Consider the following 13,580-nt stretch of genomic DNA (forward strand, 5'->3'; position numbering starts at 1 on the left):
CAAGTTATCCTCTGGAGTTTTGAAGGTTCTTGGCATTAAATAGATTCAATCGGATTACCCATCGGTTTTTGGGATTGCTAAGGACAAATACGCCGTTAGAACAAACACCGAAGCACCTGGTACCTAAGGCATATCATCTTATGAAGTTTAGAAGTGCTCATGGGTTTTTGGGTTTGGGAATACGAACTCTGCTATTTTGATATATTTATTTATTTTTTATATATGAGTGTTATTATGCGTTGAAGTTATTAGTGATTACCGTAATCACAAGATTCTCCAGAATTCCTCATGTAAGCCATATTCGTGTTTAACAACCCCAAAACCAAAAAGTAATCAATTTTTCATCAATTTAGTACCGAAACCCCTCGAAACTCCAAAAGATAACGTGCCTTAGGCAGCAGGTGCTTCGGTGTCTGTTCTGATGGCGTTTTCGTGAGCAGGTACCTCATAAACCCATGAGTAATCCGTTTTATTCAATTTAGTACCAAAAACACTCGAAACTCCAGAAGATGACCTGCCTTAGGCACCAGATGCTGCGTGGGTTGGGTCTGCGTTGGGTCTATTCATGTTCAGCAACCCTAAAAACTCAAGAGTAATCCGTTTGCCTAATTTAGTACCGAAAACTATTGAAACTGCAAAAGATAACGTGCTTTAGGCACCAGGTGCTCCGGTCTCTGTTCTGATGGCGTATTTCTGTTCAGAAACCCCAAAACCCCCCGAGTAATCCATTTGCATCCATTTTATGCCGAAAACACTAGAAACTCCAGAAGATGACGTGTCCTAGTAGCGATCCTGGTCACCAGATACCCCGGAGTTCAATTCTGATATCATATTCGTATTTAGCAACTCCAAAAACACGTAAGTAATCCGTTTTCATCAATTTAATACCGAAATCCCTCGAAACTCCAGAAGATGACGTCCCTTGCAGTGACCTTGGGCACCAAGTGATCGAGAGGTCTGTTTTGATGGCATATTCGTTTTAAGGACTCAAAAAACCCCTGAGTAATCCATTTTCATCAATTTAATGCCGAAATCTCTCAAACTCTAGAAGAGGACGCCCTTGCAGTGAACTTGGGCTCAAGGTGTACAGGGAGTCGGTGTTGATGGCTTATTAGTGTTTAGCGATGTCAAAAACCCGTAAGTAATCCGTTTACATCAATTTGATAACGAAAGTCCTCGAAACTCCAGAAGATGACGTACCTTACAGTGGTCTTGGGCACCAGGTGATCCTAAGGTCTGTTCTGATGGCATCTTCGTGTATAACCACCTTAAAAAACCTCCGAGTAGTCCAGTTACATCAATTTAGTGCCGAAATACATCGAAACTCCAGAAGATGACGTGCCTTAGTAGCGACCCTGGGCACCAGGTACTCCGGAGGTCAATTCTGATATCATATTCGTATTTAGCGACCCCTAAAACTCGTGGGTAATCCGTTTGCATCGATTTAATGCCGAAAACCATCGAAACTTCAGAAGATGACGTCTCTTGCCGTGACCTTGGACACCAGGTGATCCGGGATCAGTTCTGATGGCGTAATCGTATTCAGTGACCCCAAAAACCCCCAAATAATAAATTTTGTTCCTCAGTATACGGATTTTGACTTTATTTTTATATTTATGCAATTTTGGACGTATTGTATGCACTTTACAGTGCAATTATGTATTTCCACCCATTTTTGAATAGTAGACATTTTTCCTAAAAAACTGCAAGTCTCTAGGTGCTGTATTTAAAAATTTATTTATTCGGGTGTTTTTAGTGCTTAATGCCCTGGTCTATAACTATACAGTAGAACCACGCAAATCCGAACTAATGGGGTTGGGGGGGGGGGGGGGGGGCAGCCTGTTCAGATTCCGAGACGAGAAGTTCGGATTATCCGAAGTTGGCTTAACCAAAGAATACTAACACACCTAGTCCTAGTCCTAGTATTCTTTATTCTTTGGCTTAACTAATAATTCAAAGAGAACGGAAGTAAGTTTATATTTAACTTTTATAAGCACTATGTACTAATTTTTAAGAAATTTTACATGTCCAATTTTTTGCATTGTTCTTATATACTTATCAGTATATACTTATCAGTTTTTTCTTACAACGTAACAATAATTTTAAGAATTTCAATGCCAATAACGAAGGTCAACAGTTAACGATGTTGAACAAAATATTCGTCTTCGTCATCACCGTAGTGTCATCACCATTACATGGTCACATTTTATTAAGCAATTACTAATGAATTTTAGAGGCCACGGGTACATTTTTGTGTATTTACACGACAAATTACGTGTAGTAAAATTTAAAATTCACACTGGTATATAAGTAGGTATGTATATGTAAACATTACTACATAGAATGTCATTCTACTTGAAAATGTCATCATTAACTTAAAGAGATGGAAATTCGAAAGAAATCCTTTGTAAAAGGTATAAAATTTTTTTTTATTAAAAATCCCTTAAAAGGGCTACATCACAACAAAACGTTTTCGATTTTTATAAAAAATCATCATCAGTGTTCGATAAACTGGATGCTAGCTGAGCCACAAAAGAAAAATATCTGGGTAAAAACCCTTTACATATAATATAGATGCCTTAAAAGTGCATACTTCGATAAAAAGGCCTGTGATGGTCACATGGCAAACAGGATAATGCCCTAAGGTAAGGTATACAGGTTTCCCAACACGTGGGATCCAAATTGAGTTGATCACATTTCAATGACTTAATGGCAACTAGGTTTCCCAACACGTGGGATCCAAATTGAGTTGATCACATTTCAATGACTTAATGGCAACTCAGTTGCCATTAAGTCATTGAAATGTGATCAACTCAATTTGGATCCCACGTGTTGGGAAACCTGTATACCTTACCTTAGGGCATTATCCTGTTTGCCATGTGACCATCACAGGCCTTTTTATCGAAGTATGCACTTTTAAGGCATCTATATTATATGTAAAGGGTTTTTACCCAGATATTTTTCTTTTGTGGCTCAGCTAGCATCCAGTTTATCGAACACTGATGATGATTTTTTATAAAAATCGAAAACGTTTTGTTGTGATGTAGCCCTTTTAAGGGATTTTTAATAAAAAAAAAATTTTATACCTTTTACAAAGGATTTCTTTCCAATTTTGTGATTGATGGTATACAGCCAACTACAGGAAAACCTTTTCTTTTCCTTGTGGATTTTTAAAGAGATGGCTTTTGAATATTCTTGGATAACTGCTATTTGTATAATTGCAAATTATTAATTCAGTTAATAAAAATTCCGACAAGTGAAAAAATCTTGAACCAAGTATTGTAGATCCAACTGCAGTTACAGATATAATTAAAAATAATCAAAATAGTCAAAAATTTCATTATGATAAACATTATGGGAACTACCAGTACTTGAAAAAGATGAAAATATATTGATTCAAAAAAAAATAAAAAATGAGAGCAAGACAACTTCTGTACTGGCCTTATTTATCTCAAGATATTGAAAATGTAGTACATAATTGTGAAAAATCAGTGGCGTAGCGTAGTGGGGGCGGCAGGGGCGGCCCGCCCCGGGCGGAACTTTTTAGGGGCGGCAAAATTTAACCAACATTCGCCAACATATCATCGGACAAATAAAAAAGGCTAAGTATTATTCAATTTCGACAGCACTCCAGATCTTTCTCATAAAGATCAAACAAGTCAGGTATTAAGTAAGATACGTAGTAATTGAAAATCAGAAAGTCAAAGTTATGGAATCTTTTATAGATTTCATTGAAACTAAAGACAAAGCGACTGAAGAAATTTCAAAGATGATTTTGGACAATATTCAAGCTGATGGCCTAGATATAAGCAACTGTAGAGGCCAAGCATATGATAATGCTGCTTTTATGGCTGGAAAGTATTCAGGAGTTCAGCAAAGAATTCAAGAAATAAACCCTAAAGCTGAATTCGTACCTTGCCCAAATCATTCGTTAAACATAGTTTGTTTACACGCTGCCTCAGTAGAGGTGGATTCAGTTTTTTCGGCACTTTAGAACGTTGCTATTCTTTTTTTTTCTCATCAACAGCTCGTTGGGAAGTTCTGATAGCAGCTACAGGCAAAAAAGGGTTCAAGACACGCGGTGGAGTGCAAAAGGCAATGCCGTAAATGTGACACGGCATCATTACAAAGACATTTTTGTCACTTTGGGAAAACTGACAGAGGCAGGTGAAAGCTTAAACACTAGGACATATTATGCAGGTGCTTTACTAGTTTCGATGCAGTCATTTTTCTTTCTTTGTTTTTTGGGCCTGTGGCAACCGGTACTACATGAAATGAATTATGCACAAAAATATTTACAAACAAGGGGACTTGACATAAGATTGTGCGCTTAGAAAGTAAATGCTTTGCAGATGATATTGACAGAGAAAAGAGAGGAATGGGCAAATGGCGCTGTAGGTTATTCAAAAAAATGTGTGAAGAAGTTGGAATTTCCATAAAACCCCCGAGGCGCATAACAAGAAAGCATATTTTTGATGACGGAACTAGAGATTATGGATTGTCTTGTGAAAATGAGTTGAGACGAAAGCTGTTTTCTTCGTTAGATAGTTATTGTAGAAATTCGTGAGCATTTTCAACAGCTACAGAATTTAACGGATAAGTTTGCATATCTAACGCCGACTATATTATTAGATCCAGACAACACTGAATGTAATCTAGACTACGCATACGCATCTGACGAAATTGATGAGCAGGATTTCAAGCTGGAAAGACTTCGACTGCGGACTTTCGTTGCTGCTACAGGCAACGAAAATAAATTGATTAATGCAGACTCACTTGAATTATTTAAATTTATTGTTAAATCCAAGCTGGAAGATACTCTGGCCAATATTTTAATAATGTTCCGAATATTTTTCACAGTTGCTATAAGCACTGCCAGCTGTGAGAGAAGTTTTTCAAAATTGAAGTTGATTAAAAATTATTTAAGATCGACAATGAGTACTCTATGACTAACTAATTGGGCTATTTTGTCTATTGAGCAAGAGGTGTGTGATGCGATAGACATTGACACAAGAATCTACAGGTCGAGCAAGTCTCGTAAATTTCACGATTGCGAGCCACGCTTCACGCAACCGTGTTTGCGTACTTGTGTTTCGAGTTGCGTGGTCGTGCGGAGTTATATTTACCAAATTTAAATATAATCCTTTTCAAAATTAAATCTATGTCAATATGGCTACTGGGTGTAAAAGATAAATCTTATTCTATCTGTTCTTAATGAGTTTTAGATAATTTTAGTTGTATTTCTTTGTAATTTTGTGTTGTACAAAGATTAATTTAACATTTTCTCTGGAAGTATTAATTTAGAAAGATAATATGCTTCATTGGTGTTGTGTTTTGAAGTGTGAAATGCAAAGTAATTGTGATAAAGTCAAGATAAAGTTTACTTTTAAACTGAACTAAATAAGGTATCTGAGAGACAACAATGGTTAAATGCAATACAATGTACAGGTTTTACTAGCGAAATGAAAATTTTCCTGTCCTGTCTGCTGTAATCATTTTATATCTGGTAAGTTACAATTACAACAGTAACGATTTTTGAAGATGTTAACATTTTAATCTTATAGGAAAACCAGCCGACTTAATCGATAATAACAATCTCCAGATTGGGTTCCTTCAATAAATATGGTCTATAAACACAATGAAATAAGTTCCCCAAAATCTAAAATGGAGTGGTATCAAAGGCGAATTAAAGGGAAAAATATTCATATTGAAATTATTTATAAGGCACTGGACTGTCTTAAATTCTACAATAATACTAGGTGGGTAAATGATTTTAGACATTTTTCATTAAGAGTAGATTAAGATTAAGTAGATTTTCATTCAGTAGATTTAAGACTTGTTTACACAGGTACAGTAATGATGCAAGTACTTTATAGAGTAGAGTAACTCTACCTGTAAAAATGCTCAGCACAGTAGAATAGTTGGTAGAGTGTATAGTTGGAGTTAAAGTAGAGTGACTAGCAACCTATGGCAAAGTAACTACTCTATGACCACCACTACTGCCAAAATGTCTACTCGGCTGCACACTCTACCCATGGAACACGCTCAATTATGGCAGAATAGAGTAGGTAGGAGAGTACATGGGGGCGCTGTCATTCTGGCTGGAATTGTGTTTTGTGTAAATAGTGAAAATGAAGTTCACCGAAGATGAAACTTTAAAACTTGTAGAGCTATAATACGGCGAATACCAGTGTTTATGGAATTTAGGTAGTGTATACTACAGAAATAAAAGTTTGCAGTAAGCTGTGGAGGATGAAATCGTCGAAAGAATGGCAAAGGGGGCTTTGGAGTAAACGAGCTTAAGCAAAAAATTAAGAATTTAAGGTGCACTTATAATCAAGAGTGTTTAAAAATACAAAAATCGGTTTCACTATACTAGCATCAGTACTATACTTGTACTCTCCTCATGTGAATGGTATCAAGCCATTTTTGGTAGAGTACTACCACTACTCTACTCTCCTCAAAACTCTACCCATGTAAACAAGTCTTTAGAAACAGTGGAAAATGAGGTAGCTAGTAGAGTAGTAGTAGAGTAAAATATAGTGGTTTAGCAAATTACAATGTTTTAAGGTAATACAGTAGCGATAAACAGGTAGCCAAAACGTGTTCCAAGATTGTCACTGTAATTTTGAATATTTTTTCGAGGCATTTGGCACACGTATTCGTAAAATAATAAAGAATGGCGGTACAGAGCCCAATTTGAAAAATATATTAATATGTGGAAATTACTCTTTAATTATACAATATTTAAAAAACGAGCCTGTACCGCCATTAAGAAGAACAAAAAAATACAGTTTCTTCAAATAAACTTTTTTATCCGATGCCTAGATTTTGTGTAATTTTGGAACTACTAATGAAATAAAAAATTTTAGTAGTTCCAAAATAATAATTATAACACTTTATAATAATAATATTATAAAGTCCTTAAAACATTGTGACTATCATCAATACTGCGATGATACACAACTAAAATATTCCTTCGCTCCTCATGAGGCGCAGTTAGCCAATGCAAGAATTAATTCTGACCTTCAGGAAATTTTTACTAGCTCTAACAAACATCTACTTAAACTAAATCCCTCTAAATCGGTAGCCATGTTGTTCTGTTCTGAAAATCAACGTGAGCATCTGTCAACGAATATTGTACCTTGTATAGATAACAACACTATTATTTTTCAAGCATCTGCCAAAAATTTAGGACTTACTATGGATACTAAATTAAATTTTAATAATCACATTAATTTGTGTTTAAAAAAGGCTTACTCCATGTTAAAGGCTTTATACCCCCACAGGCATTTTCTTAATATTAAAACAAAGGCAATGCTTTGTGAATCGTTGATTCTTTCTCATTTTAATCACTATGATCATATATATGGACCATTTTTAAGTGTTGTTAATAAAAAAAGGGTACAAAAAGTACAAAATTCTTGTCTTAGGTATATTTTTGGAATACGCAGACGTCAGAGGGTTTCTCACAAACTTCTTGATCTTGGCTGGTTAAACATGTTCAACAGGCGAACTTTGCACTCGCTAAACTTTACATACAAGATCATTAAAACAAAAACACCCAAGTATCTGTACAATAAATTAAATTTCAGTAATGAAATGCACCGAAGAAACTTGAGACCTACAACCTTACTTAGAACTCCCCAGCATAATAAGCAAATCTTTAAGAAAATATTTTCTTATATCGCTCCATCACTTATTAATAAATATAAAATTTTTAATTGTAATTTATCTCCTATTACTTTCAAAAAGAAAATTAAAGCTCTACTATTAAATTATCAGTAAAAAATGTGTAAACAGATCTTTTATTTCTTCTTCTCGTTTATTTTTCTCTTTCTCATCTTTTCTTTTCTTGTACTTTTCCTTTCCTTTTTTTTCTTCTTCTTCCTTCTATGTGAATTTAGAATTAGATTTTTTTTTCTTTTTGTTTAGGTTAAGTTATTAGGTTAATTATTATTATAATGTAAAATTTTTTTTATTTAGATAGTTGGCGTTCAACAGCCCTGTATTTTGTGGTAAAGTACAGATGCTGATATCAAAACGCATTGTTCCTACCACATTTCAAATTTATGTTTTTTTTTGTAAATTTATATATTTTTTTGGAACAATAAACGTCTTATTATTATTATTATTATTATTATTATTATAAATAACACAAAATCGGATAAAAAAGTTGTATTTGAAAAAAGTGTATTTTTTTGTTCTTCTTAATGGCGGTACAAGCTCGTTTTTTTATATTGTATTTAATTAGGTACAGAGTAATTTCCACATATTAATATATTTTTCAAATTGGGCTCTGTACCGCCATTCTTTATTATATTACGAATATGTGTGCCAAATATCTTGAAAAAATATTCAAAATTACAGCCGCAATCTTGGAACACATTTTCGCTACCTGTTGATTGATACTGTTTCCTCTTAAGATAGTTTTAATAGTTATTTATGATATAAGTATTAAAAGTACAATTTTAAGACGCGCATGTGAAAGTTAACTTGAAAAAATAGTTTTATTAATGTTTTGACTTCCACATCAGATGTCATTGTCAAAATACAAAATATTCATTATTATTAGGTTTGTTCTAGCAAACAGTCAAACTAGTCAAAAACCATCAGCAAACAGTTGGTCAGTAAAAGAACATAATACAGTCACCAGTGCGATCCCCTCTACTCGCGCTGGTCCACTATTCGCTGATGGTTTCAAACTGATGCTAGAACAAACCTATTATTATTATGCATATCATTATCTGTAAATAATATTTCTTCTGATTGTTAATTGTAAAGGATAGAAAAATTACCACTTATTTTATTTTTTTTTAGAATCAGCTGAGAGAAGTGGTCTACAAAAAACCAGGAAGGAAACGGAATGTGGCTACGAAAGGCAAAAGAAAGGTTTACAAAGCAAATGTGACACATTTTTTTGAAATATTTAGGAATATCAGTAAATTGCATTAAAAAAATGTATGAAAAGATTTTGTTCAATAAAAATGTTTATATTTATCAAGGATGTATTATTTGGTATGGCCACATATCGTCAGTGATGTAATAATACATCCTATCTGTTTTTTCATGAGTTTTGTAAGAGAGACTAAAAACTTGTCTTAGGGTCACCTCCTGTTTTCATATGATATTTTTTGACTTGTTTTGTAGTAAATTAAACTATCTATGAACTACAAAACAAGTCAAAACTTATATATGAACACAGGAGGTGACCTTAAAACATGTTTTTCCATCTCTCATACAAAACTCGTGAAAAAACAGATAGGAGGTATTGTCACATCAGCAAGGATGTACAGTGATGAGTGCCCTAATAACCAGCAAAATATGGGCAACATATTTAGTTGTGAGATTAAAAAGAAATGAAACTAGTCGAGCTGGGAAATTTAGCGAAATTAACCTTTAAATTTACGTTATATTGATCCCACCTTTACACATATCGGAGGAGTATGTCAACTAAAACTGTCACTGTGACAGTGGTAGTTTCCAAACTCGTCTGATACGTCTGAAGGTGGTACACAATCAATACAATCTAAATGTATAAGTTAATATCGCTAAATTTCCCAGCTCGACTAGTTTCATGTCTTTTTATCTCACTACTTAATACATCTTTTGTGCTATTTTGCCGGTTATTAGAGCGCTCATCACTGTATTTCTGGTATATCCAGGGAATGTCTACAAAATATATTTTGAATGTCCAGAGAACATTCGTGTGACATTCATGGAATGTTCCAATAAGACATTCAGGTAATGTTTAAAATGCTGACACAGGATTTTCCTGGGATTTGTGATTCCACAATCCATTTGTGACTAAATAATCATGGATTGACTTCTATTTGAAAGAATGTGTTCAATCTTCACAACTACAAATCGCAAGTGGAGTCCGGCGCTTAGGGCTACTTCCTCTTCGGTATTATGTATTATACTACAGAAATCAGGAACTTTCCTTCTAAATATATGTATGCATCTTGGCCATCAAACATATTCTTCCAAACATTTTTTTAAGGGGTTACATAGGTCTTGTGGGTAAAAAAAGTGACTTTTTAAAAAAATTATATCTCGAAAACTAAAATTAATTTTTATTTATAATTGGAACGTGTAAAAGTATAGTACTTAAGGTAGTCTCAAAAAAAGTTTCAGCCAAAAATATTCATTTTTGTAGAGTTTAAGTTTTTTTGCGTTGGCAGCATAACTAAGTCCAGTCTCATCTGAAATCAAAAAGTTTCTTGTAGTTTATACCTCTGGCTAGAATATGAACGAAGGAATTAAAAAAAATGAAATTTGAAGATTTTACATAAGTTTAAACACATTTTTGACCCCAATTTTTCTCATTTTTAAAGTAGTTTTTTTTATAAAACAAAAATGACCTCATCTAATAAAAAATCCTTTGTTCATTCACTAGCCAGAGGTATAAACTACAAGAAACTTTGATTTCAGATGAGACTGGACTTGTTATGCTGCTCACGGCAAAAAAGGGCTGTTGTCGAAAAATTGCAGTCAACTCTACAAAAATGAATATTTTTGGCTGAAATTCTTTTGAGAGTACTATACTTTTACATGTTTCAATTATAAATAAAAATAATTTTTAGTTTCCAAGATATAATTTTTTAAAAAGTCACTTTTTTTACCTGCAAGACAACAACTTAACAAATTGTTGATTTCAAATTGTAACAGTTGTTTTGCAAAGTATGCTGCCCTCTTGTATTTTCTGTGTTATCTTCATCATACAATTACTTCATCTAAAAACTTTCTGCGATATATTCGCAACAACAAAAACAAACAAAACAAAAAAAAAATAAAACAAAAGTTTAACCACCCTCACACCACAGAGTCAAGCAATCAAAAGTTACACAAATTTTCAAACACCTCACCTGACACAGCGTCTCAAGTACGATTGCGCGAATTGGTAAATAAAACTCCGCACGACCACGCAACTCGAAACACAAGTACGCAAACACGGTTGCGTGAAGCGTGGCTCGCAATCGTGAAATTTACGAGACTTGCTCGACCTGTAGATTCTTGTGACATTGACGGTGCAATAAAAGACTTTGCTCTTAAAAAAAGTAGACGTATAAATTTTTAATTGAAGACGGAAGTTTTGTTTTTAATTCTAACAAATATTTATATTACTTTTCAATAAAAATAAAAATATAACATAGTATCGTTCTAGTTCTAATTAAAAATTGCTTTTATTTAATCTTGTCGTTCGTCAAGGTAAACCTAACCTAATCTCAAGTGATAGGTAGGTACCTAAGTTATATCAATGTATATAATTGTTTAACCTTTAACTACACGCGCTGGCGTACTTTGTACGCCAGATATAAGAATTCTACTGGAAATATATTTAAAAATTTAATTTTTGACCTTGCTTATTTTTCTAACCTATCACTGGAATGTGCTTTACAATTTGGTTTTAGTTTCGTTATAATCGGCGTTCTGGAAAGATCGTAATTTACATTTTATTATTTGTTGTTTCCGGTGGTGGACAATATACCCCAGGATTATATTACTATAAGTCGTAATATAAGTACATATTTTAATTGTTTTTTAGTCATTATGGCAAAAAATATATTTTTCTTTGTAAACAATACTTTTTCTCCTGTAAAAAATCACATCTAAAAAAATTTTTTATTAGTAATTTTATTTATCATGAAATCCAGTTATTCCATGATTCCAGTTATAAATCCCAATTGGCTTACTGAAAAGGAACTCCAAGTATTCACTGATGCCGAATAAGGTTTATAACAAACAACTAAGTGTATTTTTTCAAAAAAATTAAACAAATCCGCTGTTTTTAAGTGTATTTTCTTGTGGCGCGGGTAGTTAAAGGTTAAAGTAAAAGAATTTTTGTATCAATAAACGTGATTGTAAAACTTGGATAAACTTTTTTATTTAAAATCTAACCTGTATAATGCAAAATAATGATGACTGTTCTCGCCGAAAAGTTCGCTATAATTAATGTATGTAATGTATAGTATACATTAAATTAAAATACCTAAATAAGAGGACGGAAAAATTGTCTTCCGCCCCGGGCAGCTGACACTCACGCTACGCCACTGTGAAAAATGTCAAACTTTCCAAAGATCAAATCAAAAAGAGCCTTTAGTGTGTCATGAGGTTCCATCTAGACCTTGGCAATTTATTTATTCTGACTTTTTCGAATTTGAAAATCATAATTCCTTGCTTCTTGTCGATTCATACTCAAAATGGGTAGAAGTTAAACAAACTATAACAAAGAATTCAAATGATGTAATACAATTTTGCTTGGAAAAATTCACCCAGTTTGGAATACCAGAAAAAATGTATGCAGATAATGTCCCTTATAACCCGCAAAAATTTAAAAAATTTGCTGATGAGTGGAATTTTGAACTTGTATTTAGTAGTCCTCACCACCATCAGTCAAACTCTTTGGCTGAAAAGTATGTAGGTATAACTAAGCAAATGTTACTTAAAGCTAGTTCGGTAAAGGATCTTCAGTTGCTGTTAATGGAGTATCGGAATACACCATTAACACATATAGGGTTTTCTCCTTCCCAGTTATTTCTAAACAGGATAATAAAAAGTAAAATTCCGACAAGTGAAAAAAATCTTGAACCAAGTATTGTAGATCCAACTGCAGTTACAGATATAATTAAAAATAATCAAAATAGGAAAAATTTTTATTATGATAAACATGCTAGGGAACTACCTGTACTTGAAAAAGTTGAAAATATATTGATTCTTCTTCTTCTTTCTCGGAACTTCTTATGCCCCTCAGGGGCATAAGGAGTTTCGAGATATATTGATTCAAAAAAATAAAAAATGGGTTAGAGGTAAAGTGATAAAGAATTATAATGATAAGTCCTATATGGTAAAAGATACTAATGGAACTGTTTACAGACAAAATTGGAGATATTTAAATAAAACAAACTTGCCATTTTATGATCATAATGAAGTGGACGATTATAATTTTGCTCATAATTTTGAAAATACTGATGACTTAATGACGCTGGCAGGGGGCTCCAATAATGACATTAGCTTGGATCAAATTAATGATTCTGTGTTGCTCGATAATGACAGTTATTTAAACCTTGAAACTTCTAGCAATAGTGATACTATAGATCATATTTCGGAAAATTTAAATTCTCCTTATGTTGGGGATGAAATTAGTAATGATGATATACCTAGTATCGCTAGAGGCGTAGGTAAGAGAGATCGTAAGTTGCCTTTATATCTAAAAGACTATGAGCTTTATGCTGATGAGATATAGGTATAACTGAGAGAACTTTCTTTAATTTTAAGTGTCCTTTATTTTTATTTAAGCATTTCTACATATTATGTCATAATTAAGTTAAGTTTAGGCTTTTAAATAGGTATTAATTCTTAAATACACTGTAAAAAAATAAGAACGTGTATTGTATATCTTATTTAGGTAGAGACTGCCTATAACTTGATGTAACTAACTTCACAGGGTGTCAAGACAGCATTGACAGGAAGCAGTTGCAAGCTAGGGGTAACCTAGAATATACCCACATGTAATCTAACTTGTAACCAATTGATTTTATTATTAAATATCTTAGCTAAACCGAAGTCTAGTTATTTTA

At 33.2% G+C, this 13,580-nt stretch overlaps 2 protein-coding genes across 2 annotated transcripts in view; both read left to right on the forward strand.

Annotated features, from left to right (window-relative positions):
- Positions 1-13,580, forward strand: part of LOC126892258 (catalase) — a 540,038-nt gene that overhangs the window by 264,253 nt on the left and 262,205 nt on the right. The window lies entirely within an intron of this gene.
- The window catches only part of LOC126892268 (catalase-like), a 290,237-nt gene continuing 278,513 nt past the window's right edge, over positions 1,857-13,580 (forward strand). The window contains exon 1 of the mRNA XM_050661781.1: positions 1,857-1,968. The gene's annotated coding sequence lies outside the window, so the exon portion shown is untranslated. The remainder of the gene's footprint in view (positions 1,969-13,580) is intronic.

Source organism: Diabrotica virgifera, chromosome 9 (genome assembly GCF_917563875.1).
Source record: "Diabrotica virgifera virgifera chromosome 9, PGI_DIABVI_V3a".
Classification (NCBI taxonomy): Eukaryota; Metazoa; Arthropoda; class Insecta; order Coleoptera; family Chrysomelidae; genus Diabrotica; species Diabrotica virgifera.